Genomic DNA, 12,870 nt, shown 5'->3' with positions numbered 1-12,870 from the left:
AAAAAAAAAAAAAAAAAGAACAAATTTAGAAGACTGATATTCACAGCTTCAAATCTTACTATAAAGCCACAGCAGTCAAGACATTGTAATAGTGGCAAAGATAGACAAAGGATCAGAATAGGTAGCTCAGAAATAGATCCACATGAAGTCAATTGATTTTACACAAAGGAGCAAAAACAATACAATGAAGTAAACAGAGTGAAATGGGCAAGGATTTTTTGGACAAGACCCCAAAAGCACAAGAGATAAAAATTAAAATAGACAAATCGAACTCCATTAAACTAAAAAGCTTCTGCACAGCAAAGGAAAACAATCCAATGGAGAGACAACCTGAGATATGAGAGAAAACATTTGTATCAATGTCTGCCAAGGGGTGAATATGCAGAATACATAATATGTAAGAAACTCCAAAACCCAACAGCAAAGAAACACAAATAAAAAGTGGTCAATAGGGCTAGACATTTCTCAAAAGAAGATATACCAATGGCCAAAAGGTATATGAAAAATGTTCAACATTGCCAATTATAAGGAAAATGCAAATCAAAACCATTGTGAAATATCAACCTCACTCCAGTAAGAATGGTTATTACCAAAGAGTAAGGATAACAAGCTCTGGCAAGGATGTGGAGAAAAGAGAGCCCTTTGCACTGTTGGTAAGAATGTAAAACTAGTACAGCTACTAAAAAAGAATTAAAAATAGAACTATCATTGATCCAGCAATACTACCACTGGGAATTACATCCAAAGGAAATAAAATCCATATGTTGAAGAAACATCTGCACTACCATATTTACCGGAGCATTATTCAAATAGCCAAGTACTGGAAACACTAAAGTGTCCTTAACTGATAGATAAAGAACATATAAATGGTCAAATCACAAATAAATGGAGAAGCATGGTCAAATCTCCATTGCCCAAGAACTTCAAATAATTTAAGTAGACACTCTGTCTACAAAGAGATGAAGTCAATGGTCATTTCTTAAGTATAAATTGCACATAATGTTTCTTCCCAAGACTGGAATATGAAAAATAAGAGAAAAGTGGTGAGTTTCCAGATAGGAAAGTGGTCAACACTACTTCAGTCAGGTAATCACAGTAACATCAGTAGTCGTATCACATTGATAATAGTACCCTTGATATATATGACATATGTATAACATATATATGACAGTATATTATGATAACATTGGATTTAACTGATAAAATGTTGTTTAACACAAAATGGAAACAGTAAAAGAGAAAATTGTATGATCATTTTAATTGATTGAGGAAAAAAGCATTTGATAAGATTCAACATCCACTCATAATAGTTAAGAATAGAAAACCATATTCTCAATCTAACAAAAGTTACTACAAGCAAACTAACATTGCTCTTACACTTACTGATGAAACATATAATACTGTCCACTCAGGAACAAAAAAATCATGGCATCTTTCAGCCAATATCAAAGAAATGGAAGACAAATGGAAAGAAAAGCCAAATTGTCTCTATTCACAAACAACATAATTCTGCATGGGTAAACTCCTGAGAAAGAAAAGGAATCATTAGGAATAGTCAATAAATGTAACATGATCATAGAAAACATGGTGAATAGGTATTATTGTAAGAAAAAGATATATGAATATCTAAATACTAAAAGCAAATATCTGGAAATGGTATTTTTAAAGTTCTCAGTTAACAGCACTCAAAGGTAGATATACTATGACTTGTAGGAACACTGCAAAGAAAACTACAAAACATTGCCAAAAGATAATGAAGATAAAAAAAAATAAGTGGAGAGATGCTACAGACTTTGTAAGGGCATGCATAATAATAAACACAGTTAACAATTAATGAACATAAGTATGTTTAGGAACTTACTAAGATGATGTACATATGTGTGTAATATGATGATGTATATATGTGTATTTATTCCTTATCACTTAAGAGATAGGAAATGGAGAGTCAGAGTAATTGGGTTTAGGATCTGATGTAAAAAGTTCAAATATGGAAATAAACTCAATCACAAATAAGGCACTATAATTTTTGGTGGGCCACAAGAATGTTTAAGTGCAATACACAAATCATTTTTAGTGAGTATTTATATTATGTATATTTGAACAGTACTTGTACACTAAACCTATTATTCTAGAGGTATTGTTGTGTAGGAGAATCTAAAGACCTTACTGTATTTCCATGGTAGCTCACTCTAAATTGCACATGAAACACTCGAGTCTGTTCATCCGTGACAGACCCAAAGGACAGAAGGTAAACAGGGCAGGTCTGAGATCACTAGAATTGTTGGGCAGAAGATAGGCTTTGATTACCACATACATCTCCAGTTCACTTTTCACTGATAAAAACCGGAGGGCTGAAAGAAAAGGAAAATTCTATTTATTGATATTTGGGGCGTTCCCTAAGGGTGATAATGATCTTATTGAAAAATAAAGCTTATCAGAGAACAACTCTATCTACACTCACAGGTTCCAATCAGCATGAGTCTCAGTCTGAAAACAGGAAGTCAAAGCCCACCACTTAAGAAAACCTCCAGTAGGAGAACAAAATAATAAGGTTTTCAAGAAAACTTCAAGGAAACATTGATAATACAGAAAATAAAAGAAAATTTGAAACATATAGTGGGGGTGGATATGATCAAGGTATATTATATGCATGTGTGAAATGCCAGAACAAAACTTATTACTCTGTATAATCAATATGCACTAAGAAAGAAAGCATATTATTCTCCGACAGATGCAAGAAGAAATAATTTCTATAAATAAGGAACAGATTGACATGAAAACTATCAGTCAACTACCAACAAAGGACATTTGAACATAAAAAAATTGATAGCCATAACAAAAATTTCTATAAGAAACAGAAAACCAAGTCAAGAAACTATCCCATGAACAGTAGGAAATGATGAAAGGAATATATGAGAGAAAAGGTACAAAAGCCGTAGAGTAAAATTAGGAATCTTAGCATTAAAGAGGCCTAGAGAGCCGGCTGTGGTGGCGCACACCTGTAATCCCAGCACTCGGGAGGCTGAGGCGGAGGATCATTGTGAGTTTGAGGCCAGCCTGGGCTACAAAGTGAGCTCACGGTCAGCCTGAACTGCACAGGGAGATCCTGTCTCAAAAAGATAAAAACATTAAAAAGTAAAAATATAGAAAAAAGCCCAGAGAGGGCCGGGAATACAGCTCAGTGGCATAAGCGCCTGCCTGAAAAAAGCCCAGAGAGACAAAAGAAGAAAGGAACTTAATGGATCAAAGACTTAAAGGTTAAAACAGAAGCCCTTCATCTTCTGGAGGATAAAATAAGTAAAATTCTAAAAACATGGGTATAGGCAAGGACTTTCTGAAGAGAATAACAACTGTACAAGAAATAACATCAAGGATCAACAAATAGGATCATAACAACTTAAAAAGCTTCTGTGAAGCCAAAGAGTGAGCAGAGTAAAGAGGCAATCTACAGAAGGGCAAGAAAAAAATTACTAACTATTCCTGAGACAGGGGACTAATACCTAGAATATATAAAGAAGGCAAAGTGGTTCAGCAGCACAACATCTGCCTGTCAAGGAAAAGGTCCTAAGTTAGATTCCTGGTATAAAAAAATAAAGAAGGAAGGCCAAAAAAAACTAGCCCCCCCCCCAAATAAAAGACCAAATCAAAAGTGGCAACTGAAATGAACAGGCATTTCTCAGAAGAAGTACAAATAGGCAAATACATGAAAAAATGTTCAACATCTCTGGCAACTACAGAAATATAAATTAAAACAACATTGAGATTCTATCTCACTTCAGAAAGAAAGCCCATCATGAAGAAATCAAATAATAACAAATGATAGTGAGGCTAGGGGGAGGGGGAAGAACCTTTCTACATTGTTGGTGAGAATGTAAACTACTCCAACCACTATGGAAACCAGTATAGAAGTTCCTCAAAAAACTATAAAGTTAGAAATTCCATTTGACCCAGCTATTCCCCTTCTAGGTACCTTCTTGAAAGTGTTAAAGGCATCTTGTTACAATGATACCTACATAGATATGTTTATAGCAACATAAACATATTTATAGCAACATGTTTACAACACAGTAGCTAAATCTTGGAAATGGCCTATACCTCCATCAACAGATGAATGAATCAAGAAAATGTGTTATTTATACAATTTATACATAATGGATTGGTACTCTGTCCCCCCAAAAATCGATAAACTTGAGTGGTTTGTCAGAAAATGGTGCATTTTGAAATCATAATGTTAAGTGAAATAAATCAGACACACAGGCTTAAAACTCAGGTGGTTTCTGTTATATGAAAAGCCCAAAATATATATAAAAATCAAAGTAAAATGTAGATAATAGGAAATAGGGAGTTAGATAGGGAATAATAGGAATAATAAATAATAGGAAACAAGGAGTGCACGGGAAGGAGACCAAGAGATGGTGGGGGGAGGGAGGAGAGAGGAAGAGGATGACAAAAGAATCAAGATGTGTGGTGTACATGCACCACCTCCATAGGAGAAACCTGATCTGCAAACATATACTAATAAAAAATCAAAACAAAAAACCAGCAGAGCTAAACAAAGGGACATTATGCTAAGTGAAATAAGCCTGACATAGAAAGACAAGTATGAATGTTCTCTTTCATATATGAAAACTAAAAATATAGACCTGAAATGAGAATAGCAATTACTAGGTATTACAAAGTGTGTGGGGGAAGAGGAAAGTGTATCATGCATCACCAGATATGTAAGAGTATGAAATATTTGCAGCAATGAAAATGATATATTGTTATTACAGAAAAGGACAAAAGGAAAGGTGGTAGCAGCAGTCGGATTTAATCACTACACAGTGTATGCACTTGTGGAAATACCACACTAAATAAAAATAAATGTGTAAATAAAACAGAACTAAAGGATAAGAACCTCTAGATTTAAAGAGTTCTACAAGTATTTATCACAATAAATACAGGAATTTCACAAAATCAAGTCATCATAAATGTTCAAAACACTTGATTAAAGATTCCTAAGACTTCCACACACTTAAAATACATTTGCCCACAAAAAGAATAAAAACCAAAAAGTCTTCAGTTTCTCATAGCAATAATGCATGTAAGCTCAGCAGAGAAATATGTTCAACATTCTTGTATAAAATAATTTGAAATTTGAAATTATGGAGTTAGAGAAAAAACATTTCAGGTACTCAAAGTTTCAGAAAAATTTTCAGGAATCTACTAGTGGATGTGTTTTAACAAGACAGATTGACTCAAGAGAAAGGAAAGCGAGTACAAGAAAGTTACTGCAACTCAAGGGTATCAGCTGTGTAGGACCAGTGGACACAGAAATGTACCTGCAGCACTGCTCAAAAATGTCTCACCATTAAAATCAGTAGTTAACCAAGGTGTGGTTATTTCCTCTGGATTTAATCATCCTACATTATATGCTTACATCAAAGTCATACATTACTCATTACAAATGTATTAAATTGTGATTTGTGATTTTAAAATCAAATTTCTTTTTAAAAAGCAGATGGAAAATGTCTGCTAAAAGAGAAATCCAACATATTTCTGGATACAACTCATAAGACCTGGCCCTGTCCTTTGATCAGTAACATGACACTAGAAATTCAGATTGCTCACTTTCCTCAAAGGTGCCAAACTTACAGGAAATAGATAAATTCCTTGAATATAGAGCTGACCAAAACTGAATCAAGAAGAAAAAGGAGGCGTGAAAAGGCCAGAAACAAATAAGGCATATGAGACAGTAATCAAAAATCTTCCATCAAAGGAAATCTCCAAACCAGATGACATCACTGACGAGTTCTACCAAATACTCAAAGAATTAATGCTAGTCATTCTTAAACTATTGCAAAACAACAGCAAAAAAAAAAAAAAAAAAAAAAAAAAAAAAAAAAAAAAAAGATGGGGAAACCCTACAAACTCATTCTGTGAAGACAGAATTTTTCTGGTACCAAAACAAGACAAAGACTCTGCCAGAAAACTACAGAGCAATCAATATTATTGATTAATAGAAATTCAAAATTCCTCAATAAAATTTTATCCAGCAAAATCCAACAGCATATTAAAAAGATCATACGGGGGCTGGGGATTTAGCTCAGCGGCAAAGCGCCTGCCTGGCAAGCGCAAGGTCGTGAGTTCGGTTCCCGGTACCGGAGAAAAACCAAAAAAAAAAAAAAACAAAGATCATACACCATGATCATGTGGGATTTATCCCTAAAATGCAGCATGACTCAGCATACACAAATCGATGTGGTACAACATATTAACAAAAGCAAGGAATTAAAGACATAAACACCTCACATGCTCAGAAAGAACATTTACAATGTTCAACAGTCCTATAAATTTTTAACTTTAGTAACACACCAGACACAATGCCAAATAGTAAATTTAAAGAATCTTATAGGATATTTCTAAAGTCTTCCAAATCAGGAATATACAAAAAGCCAAGAGTATTTTTAAAAGTTAAGTGGATCTTGAATTGTCAGATATTTAAAATATAATATACTTACAGAAAAGAACATGTTGTTAGTATAGGAACATATTAATGTAACAGAATAGATACATGCACACATACTATATTTAAGAATTTAACATAGGATAAAAAGAGCGCCTCAAATTAGTAGACTACTAAAAAAAGAGTTTCTAACAAATCTATTTTTTTTTGAAAAAGTAATTTTTATATGTACACACTGTGTACAAAATGTGCATTCCAGATATATGAAACATTTAAAGTTAATTGAGGTATGAAACAAACACTTTCCTCAGGTCAGTAAGATCAAGGGAGGTATTTATTTTGAATTTATTTAAGATATCAAGGCGACCACAACAGTGGCAATTAAAAACACTCATGAAAGGTGATTTCCAGAACTGTTTCATAAAGTGGCAAGAATTATGCGAAAAATGTGAAGGAGAGTACAGTGAGGGGGTTTAATGTCAATGTGCCTTTTACTGGAATACTTTCATTTAAATTTTAACATTCAAGGCATTTTCGATGATGCTGTGTATTTTACACACTCCACAACCCCTTTCTCCAACTGCCTACAAAATTTATAACAGGAACTATTTCAACTGACTCATGAATGATAAATGACCCTTGCTATATATAATGTGATCAGAAATTCATGTAGCTTCATTCTTCATTGAATCATTGAGTGTTTCTACCAACAGCCCATAAGATCCCAAACGCAGATTGTGTCTAATTCAGTTTTCCAAATCACAATTTTAGATGCACTGGATACATAATAAGAAATCATAACTACTTACTGAATGAATGAATAGAATTCTGGTATTGGTCGCTGACCACAAGCAGAGCTTGTAGGTATATGCTCTTCCTGTGACCCCCCACTCTCATCACACCACCTGCTTAGACAGTAGGTTTTGCATCTTCTTCTGTGTGCTGAGTCACACAACTGCTTAGAGGATTATTAAAGGAATCACTCAAGGGCATCCACCAATCCATTCATTCAGTCATCTAAGCATGCCTAATATTTGCAGGACAAAAGTGCAAATGGAGACCAACCTTCATATAGGAGTCCTTAAAGTTTAAACTCCAACTAACAAACTGTTCAGTGAAATACTTTCTTGCTCACTTCATGAATACAACTGCATAATATTCAGATGACTAAGTTTGTTTGTTGAATTCTTGGTCACCTAGGAGGTTTGCTCTGGAATGTAAAAGAAAGAATTTGGTCTTCCTTGTTTTCTTTTCAACCCTGGTTCCATGCAGTGTCACTATTCTAGGCACATGTACCCCAGTTGGCAAATTCAAGCTCTGTCTCCTGCCCTGTAATTCAGAAAACATCAGTTACTCCTTATCTGTCTCAGGCATAGAAAGAGTTATACTTATGTCACCGTTCACCCTTTGGGAAGCAGTTCAGGAGAAGACCCTGGAACTGAAGTCAGGAACATTTAGAAACGTTGGTTGGGATGAGAGACTCCAGGTGGGCATTTCATGCGGCCAGTCTGACATCTTGCCTCATGAAAGGAAATGGTCACAGAGGGGCCTGCATAGCAGTCCTCTTGGCCTGGATATAAAGGTGACACTGCATCCAACAAACTGAGCATCCATTTTATATAAAACTGTGTTTTCTGTTACATTTTTTACCTCAATGTATTTCAATGATACCTGAATAAAAGTTAAAAGACATTAAAAAATGAAAAAGAATTAAATACCAGAACAATACAGGAGTTAGGAGAAATGGATAAAGTTACTGGGAATCACTTTTTTTAAATTCAGCTTTATGAAACTCTTCAGTTCCAGTGAGAATAATTTAAGTTTGTGGCTGTTCAGTACAGCAAACCCTAGCCACATGTCAGAGCACAGAACTGAAAAAGGACAGACTCTTCAGTAAGGTGTTGGAAAAGTTGGGTGTTCACACCCAGAAGAATGAAATTGAATCCTTATCTCATACCACATACAAAAATCAACTCAAAATGAAATAAGGATTTACATGCAAGACCAAATCCTGTCAAACCACTGGAAGAAAACCTACAGGAAAAACCATGTGACAGTGATCTAGCCAATGACTTTTGGATTTGATGCTAAAAGTTTAGGAAACAAAAGCAAAAATAGACCAAGAGGATTATATCGAACTAAAACCTTCCATACTGCAAAGAAAACAATCAATAGAATAGAAATACAACATATAAAGTGGAGGAATACATTTGCAAACTATCATATGATAAGACATTAATATCCAAAATATGTAAGGAACTCAAATAATACAAAAGAAAGAAAATAAATGACTTAATTTTTTAAAAGGGGAAAGATAAAAACAGACATTTCTGAAAAAAAGACATTCAAATCACCAACATATATATGAAAAATACCTAACATCACTAATCCTGAGAGAATTGCAAATTAAAATCACAATGAGATGTCACCTCACACCTATCAGAATGGCTATAATCCAAAGGGCAAAAGAGAAGTTTTGGTGAAGATGTAGAGGGGAAAGGAACACTTATACACTGTTGGTGTAATGCAAGTCAGCACAATCATTATGGAAAAATGTATATGTAAGTTCCACCCCAAAAAAATACAATTGCCATATGATCCAATGATCTCATTTGTGGATAGTCATATCCAAATGATTTAAAGTCAGTATGTTAGAGAAATACCTGCACCTCCATGTTCACTGCAGTATTATGCACAATAGGCAAGTTACAGGCACAATCTAAGTGCCCATCAGTGGATGAATGGATAAGGAAAATGTAGTGTACACACACTACGAAATGCTATTCATCCTGCAAAGAAGATTCTGTCATTTACAACAACACGCATGAAGATAGAGGACATTTTGTTAACTGAAATAAGCCAGGCACAAATATCACATGTTCTCATCTGTGGGATTAATAACAGGTGAACTCAAGAACAGAAAGATGATTACCAGAAGCTAAGGAGTGGGAAGAACAGAGATATGTTGGCCACAGATTACCAAATTTTAGTTAAATAGGAGGAATAAATTGTGTGATATCCATTGCATGGCACTGTGACTATAATTAACAACTTTATATCATATATTATATATATATCACTTTTACTCCATATATACACACAATTACAATTTTTCAATTTACAGTAAAAAATTATAAATGAAATTAAATTTAAAAACAAGGATTTTTTATGTTGCATGTGTCAAATATGTTTAAAAATACTACATGGCAAGAGGTTAATGTGGTTTTTTTTATTTTAAAGAAAAAATAGAAATAAAACCATTTCAAAACTGACTAATAGGAGAGCAACAATAATTAATACATTGCATATTTTTATTTTCATGGTAGTTACTCAGAGTACAAGATATACGAATGAAATGTTGTCCAAATAATATGATCAGTACAGACATAAAACATTTCCATCACTGCAGAAAGTTCTAAACAGCACTGAAAAGTCTCAATTTCTCTTTCAGGGACCTTCAAGGCTAGTTGTGTAGTGGTGATATGGTGTCACATATTTTTCTCTGTAGGTGTCTTTCTTACACGAAACATAAATCATAATTTACACAAACCTTGTGGCTGGTGAAAAACATTTTGTAAGACTGACTTCTAACCCTGGAAGTACTAGAGAACATGTCCTAACTAGGCCACCAGAGAACACACTAGTTAGAATTCAACAGCTTCACAAACAAACCTATACTTGTAGAAACTACGTTAGAAAACCTGGACTCTAGTTCCAGCTTTGAGCTAAAATATATGTGGCATCGGGAAATTTATTCAATCTCTCTTGCATGTAGTTCCTGATATAAAATGAAATGGAAGAAAATATCCTCAATTAACCTTATTGAGATATTTTAAATATTAAATAGTCCAAGGTATAAAAAATATATGACATGACACTTATCCAACTTCTGTGTAGGTTTAAGCAATTTACTACTACAGATAAAACTAAATCAGACAGAGAAAATTCACTCAAGTTCATCATGCTCAAAAACTGCCTTATATTTGACATAGAGTTTCACAGCAATATAATTTATCAGTTGAAGTGTCGAGGTAGATTTTTGGTTTTTAACCAGAATAGAGGATTTTCCTTCAACATACATTTTTAAGTATAACTCTGTACATCATGTGTGAATTTTCTATGTCACCCAATTCAGTGATCGGTTAATCTCAGAGTACATTGTGTAAAGCAGAGTACTTGCAATTGGAATAATAAAATTACTTAAGATGTCCAGCTTCTTAGGTCCTATTTTTGATGAAAAATAAGGAAATAGACATTGGTATAACTGTGAATAAAATAAAAATTTATCATACATTTAAAATGTGATAAATGTCTCTGAGAAATAGTGTTGTAGGGGAAGAAACTTCCCTGCTCGGAGGACAGAGGATCGTGTTTTTCCTTCATCTCGGGACATCTACCTGGTAGCTAAGAAGTGATCAATGACCCTAACATCTGCTGTCTCAAAAAAGCAAACTTTCCTAGAGAAGGTGGCATGTGCCTTGGAGCTCACCATGTCCGTACAAACCCTGGCTTTGGAACCTGTTGACTGTGAAGACTTGAGCAAACCCCTAACTGCTCTGACCTGATGTATAAACTGCGGGCAATGGTGCTGACAATGCAGTTTTTAAAATTATAAAATGCCAGTGTTACCACCCTGAAAGGCTGGGTTAAGTGTAAAATAAAATAAGGTATAAAAAGCATTTGGGCTGTGCCTAGAAGAATGCTAAGTAGTAGTATCTTGAATATCAGTACATTTATGGCTATATCTTGAAATTTGGAAAAGATATTTAGCTGTCAGAAATAGGATGGGAAAAGGATGATGAATTTCAAAGGGAAAGGAGAGGTTTAGAAAATACATGGAGATGTAGCCACGGAAAGCAAAGGCAAAATATTCATTTTGAAATAGAAACTGGGTAATGAGACGACATTGGAAAAGTAAATAAAGGACAGAATATCTCCTCAACTTTAAATATCGGCTTAAGGAGTCCCTATTTTAGATAGAGTTTCTGAGCAAGGGAGTCAGGACATCAAGCCTAGGCATTAGTGTCTACTAGCTGTGATATTAGAATTTGGAATTTAAGTAAAATTGGGTGGTTTATCCCTTAGCTGCTAGAACTGCTACAAATATTTAAATCTTTGATAAATCACTCCATTTAAGTAAACATGTATTTCTATTGACAGAGGAAACAGTCTAATCTTAATCCCATTCTTCACCCTCAAAGTGAAGAAACCGTATCGGGAAAAGTGGCCTGTATTGTAAAGTTGCTCAGAATGAGGACCAAATAGGTGTGATGACACTCTGAGTTCTCAAGGTGAGGGAAAGGCACCACCAGGACTAAATTCCAGTGGAAATTTAAAGCCTGGAAATCTCCACATGAATGAGAAAAAGCTAAAGATAAATATAAAATAGATACGGTTCACTCACCTGGAGCTTCTCATTTAAGATATTTCTGTTATAATCATATATATATAAATTTGGGTCTAAACCTTTAAGAGGGCAAAGATTTCATCAAATCCTTGAGAGAGCTTTTGGAATTACAGTTGGCAAATTCTAGCACAAAGGGATTATTGACAGAACAGGTATATGCCAGATGTGGGGCGGGCAGACCTCTGGCTTGATCTTAAGCCAAGTGTCCCTGGGGACCAGCCCAACTCCAAGGATGAAAGCATGGAAGGGCCATGACCCAAGTAAATCATCCCTGTAGGACAAATTACCCTCTCACCACATTACAGCCCAGGAATTCAAAGATGAAATTTGTAATTGTCTCCAAAGTTCTTTGTTCCTATCTTTCTCTTGTGTTCAATTTTGTAACCACAATTGTTATGTGAATTAAAGATGTAATGCAGAAACTAGGAAAAAGAAAAAATTCCCTAGGAAAGTAGGAATCCAGCCAGCTACTTCAGTCTCACTTCATTATTCTCTGATTTTTTTTGAACCCCAAGTTTTGCCCATGCTAGTAATCTGCTCTAGCACTGTGCTCCCAACCTATACGAAGTTTTTTGCACAATTATCGTGTTAAGATTTTGTCATTTAAATAATGGTTAAACGATGAATATTAAAAAGGTAAACTGTGTGCATCACAAAATCCTCAAACATACTGATGTCTTAGAAACAATCCCTCAGATGCCGGGAATGGTGGTGCATGCCTATAATCGCAGCACTTGGGAGGCTGAAGCGGGAGGATCGTTGAGAGTTCAAGACCAGCCTCAGCTACACAGTGAGCTCAAGCCCAGCCTGAACTGCATAGCGAGATCCTGTCTCAAAAAGACCAAAAAAAAAAAAAAAAAAAAAAAAAAAACCAGAGACAAGCCCTCAGAGATAAGCAAATTCTAATGAATGATTCTAATATATTGATTTTAAGAAAATTTGTGTAGTTTGGGTATCTCATCACACTCTTGTAACCTATAAATATTATCAATTTTTACAGGATTTTCCATTTTTTTCT

The 12,870-nt window shown here is 34.6% G+C and overlaps 1 protein-coding gene across 1 annotated transcript in view; it reads right to left on the bottom strand.

Moving 5' to 3' along the window:
- LOC102029164 (olfactory receptor 4D5) overlaps positions 1 to 7,597 on the bottom strand; it is an 11,865-nt gene extending 4,268 nt beyond the window's left edge. Inside the window, exon 1 of the mRNA XM_005378405.2 lies at positions 7,511 to 7,597. The gene's annotated coding sequence lies outside the window, so the exon portion shown is untranslated. The remainder of the gene's footprint in view (positions 1 to 7,510) is intronic.
- Positions 7,598 to 12,870: the final 5,273 nt, after the last annotated feature.

Source organism: Chinchilla lanigera, unplaced genomic scaffold, assembly GCF_000276665.1.
Source record: "Chinchilla lanigera isolate Chin_1 unplaced genomic scaffold, ChiLan1.0 scaffold00011, whole genome shotgun sequence".
Classification (NCBI taxonomy): domain Eukaryota; kingdom Metazoa; phylum Chordata; class Mammalia; order Rodentia; family Chinchillidae; genus Chinchilla; species Chinchilla lanigera.
The sequence above is the reverse complement of the archived record's forward strand: the minus strand, read 5'-3'. Positions and strand labels throughout refer to the sequence as shown.